This window comes from Miscanthus floridulus, chromosome 9 (assembly GCF_019320115.1).
Source record: "Miscanthus floridulus cultivar M001 chromosome 9, ASM1932011v1, whole genome shotgun sequence".
In the NCBI taxonomy this organism is placed as follows: domain Eukaryota; kingdom Viridiplantae; phylum Streptophyta; class Magnoliopsida; order Poales; family Poaceae; genus Miscanthus; species Miscanthus floridulus.
The window spans coordinates 122,335,610-122,339,072 of NC_089588.1; positions in this window are offsets into that span (position 1 = coordinate 122,335,610).

The window sequence follows — 3,463 nt, forward strand, 5'->3', positions numbered from 1 at the left end:
AGACTATTGTCCCAAGCACATACTTGGGTATGGGCGCAGGGAAGACGTGCTGCTCTCTTGTCGCGGATCCGGCTCTTTCCGGACCGACTGATGGGAAGAGGAGGTGGTGGAGGTCCTTGCGCCGCACTGAGTCCGGGATTCAGAGGCGGGGGCTTGGAGTCTAAGTTTGGACGGGGACCTGGACACCCGGGACAGGAGAGTGGTGGGTTAGTCCTGCTTGTGCCTGGGGTACAAGCGGGGCATGTGTCTTCGGGGCACCCAGCTGGGTACATTGATTCGCGAATCGCCGGGTTATCCGGTATGGCTTGTCTGCGGTTTAGCACCGTAGTAAGAACTGGAAGTGAAAAAGGAGAAGGAACAATATCGATTGCTCAACCCCTGCTTGAAAGTAGAACAAGTGCTTATATAGATTGACTAGATGAAAACTTAATCTGGCAGATGATAATAATGTATCAATAAGGATTCACTAGTAGTATTGCTTTTTGCTAAAAGAGAACCAGCAACCATAAAGCCTAGCATATTCCTTGGAGTCGGGAAAGTATTCCCACTGATCGGATAAGTCTTGCGAGTACATTGTGTACTCAGGGTTTATTTACCCCTGTTGCAGGTGATGCTTGAGGAGTTCCTTGTGTGGAGGATCCATCTGGTGGGCTCAGACGGAATCCTCGTTATCTTATCGCTAGATGTTATCTTTTAATATTCCGCTGTTTATCATTCCGCACTCTGTATTTGGTATTGTAATAATGTACTTTTAAGAAACTCTAATGTATGAGATGGACTTGTGTTGTAACTCGTTTTCATTATTGGATCCTTGGGATAAATGTGGATCTTTCGGGTTCTCCCTCGGGGTGTGCCCGACGGATACCGCTCGTGGTAGTGGCTTTCGGGGTGCTTAGTGTCTGGTGGAAGACGAGCGCCTCCGTAAGTACGCTATTCCGGGTGGTTCTGCCACATCTGATGTTTCACAACGGTCACAGTGACGTCAACTAGTTGTTACTGCGCCTGACACCACATCGGCTTGTTCGATGACCCCCCATCGGACTTGTCCGATGCCTAGAAAACCTTTCTGGAACCTCTCTGTGTTGCATCGGACAGAGACACAATTTTGTTCAATGACATCACTGTTCATTGTTCGATGCACACTGCCTCATTAACCCTCGAGTGAACAGTGCCAGCGTTTTGTCCGATGCCCTGCTGACCTTAGCCACACTGGCTTTGTACTCATCGGACAGGGCATGCATTTGTCCGATGCCCTCGGCATCAGTGTCTGATGCCTCTAAAACTACTCCATTCACTTCCAAATTGAATTCCTTTGTGAATGAGTTTGCTTCCATTTGATCTTTAGGCTATCCCTGAGCTACCTAGTGCTAAGTTTGACAAGTGTGCACCACACCTAAACCGTTAGACTTATCTAGGTCAAGCTACTAATTCATACTCCCCTTTATAGTACAGCCAAAGGAAAAACAAAGTCCTAAACTACTCTAAGTGTCTCTCCAACGCCAGACAACACTTAGAACTAGTCTATCCTTAACCTTATCATCCATCCTTTGAAAACCGAATGAATTCCATCAGTAGGGGCATGAAAACCATTGATTGCCCAAACAATCATCATTATTGTGACATAACTTAAATTACCTCTTGAAAGGTCCTTGTTTGGTTTTGGTAATTGAGTGACAACTTAGGTGGACTAATTGTGTCTATGTGAGATACACAGGTGATTAGTCCACAGGTACATGTGTGTGAGCAACATATGCCATGGAGGTGAAAATGGCTTGGAGATGTTGCAAAGCTCACACATGTGATGATGAAGGAGCTTAAATGCACATGAGACATGACATTGAGTCATGTGATCAAGGTGGAGAAGATCAAGACAAGACTTGGCTTGATAGACCGGTTGCAAGCATAAAGGGCAAGTCGAAGGCTTTGGAGTGATGGACCGCATGGCTGTGAAGCTTGAGCAAGACTTGGCGCCGATGGACGATGGCAACGGTGAAGAGCAAGTAGAGTCAAGATCGATGAACCAATATGATCATGTGATGATATGAAGTGGATCATATCATTGTTGATCGTGTTGGTGCATGTGTTGCATCGACATTGGAGGAGATGGAATGGAATGCGCAAGGCAAAGGTATAACCTAGGGCATTTCATTTCACCGGTCATAGGTGTGTAGAGAAGTTTATGACCGGGTTTAGGATAGATGGCCGTACTATCAAGAGGGGCAAACTTGTTTGCATATCGGTCATCTAGTGCCACTTGAGTGATCTAACTTTGCATTGTCGCTAGGATCGAGTGGCGTGGCAAGTTGAGTGGCTAACATCCTTTGGAAAATGATTGTGAAAATGCTAACACACATACACATGGTGGTGTACACTTGATGGTGTTGGCACATTTACAAAGGTGGTGGTGTTTGTAGGGGTGAGATGGGTTTGGGTCCCTCTCTCCCTCCCGCCTCACAAGCTCGGCGGGATTCGGCGCTTTCGGGAAAATGGAATGTCTATTTTCTATTGCGCCGGATGCAAATTCTTGTGGTTAGCACACTTGAGCAAGGGTGAAGAGAATGGAGAAGATGCTGGCGTCGGTCAACTGACCGGACGCTGGATCTGAATGCACCGGACGCTGGCAGGCTATGTCCGGTCGCGCTGACGTGGAGTGTAGCAGTCGCTGGAGTGTGACCGGACCCTGGTGCGTCCGATCACATTCGACCGGACACGTCCGATCATGCTCGGGAGCTTACTAGAAATGACCGGATGCTGAGGGTCTAGCGTCCGGTCAGTTGAAGCTGGAGCGTCCGGTCAGGTCAAGTGACCGTTGGAACCGGGACACGTGGTCGTCTGTGGGCGACCGGACGCTGAGGTCCAGCGTCCGGTCAACACGACCGGAGCGTCCGGTCGGCCCGACCGTTGCCCAGTGAAGGGGTAATGGCTAGTTTAGCCCTTGGGGCTATAAATAGCAGTGGCCCTCGGCCATGGCTGGTGTGGAGCACCTCAAGGGACTTAGTGTCCATGCTTGTGAGTGCTTGGGAGCCCTCCATCACACACATACTTGATAGTGATCATTCGATTGTGTGAGTGAGTGATTCTAGTGCGATTGCATCGTGAGGTTGCATCGAGTGGCACTAGGTGGTCGAGTTGCAAGCCGGTGGTGCTTGTTACTCTTGGAGGTTGCCACCTCCTAGATGGCTTGGTGGTGGTCTCCATCGAAGCGCGTAAGAAGCTTGTGCGGCGCTCCGGAGAAGTGCTTGTGAGGGGTATTGTGCTCGCCCCACGGGAGCCGCGAAGAGCAACTCTAGTAAAGCGTGTCATTGAGCTACCCTCACTCAAGGGGTAGGTTCTTGCGGCGCTCGACGTGCGGGCTTAGCGGGTGATGCTAATTAGCCGCCGAACCACCAAGTGAGCGGTCGACACAACGGGGACTAGCATGTTGGCAAACACGTGAACCTCGGGAGAAAAATCCCCATTACAC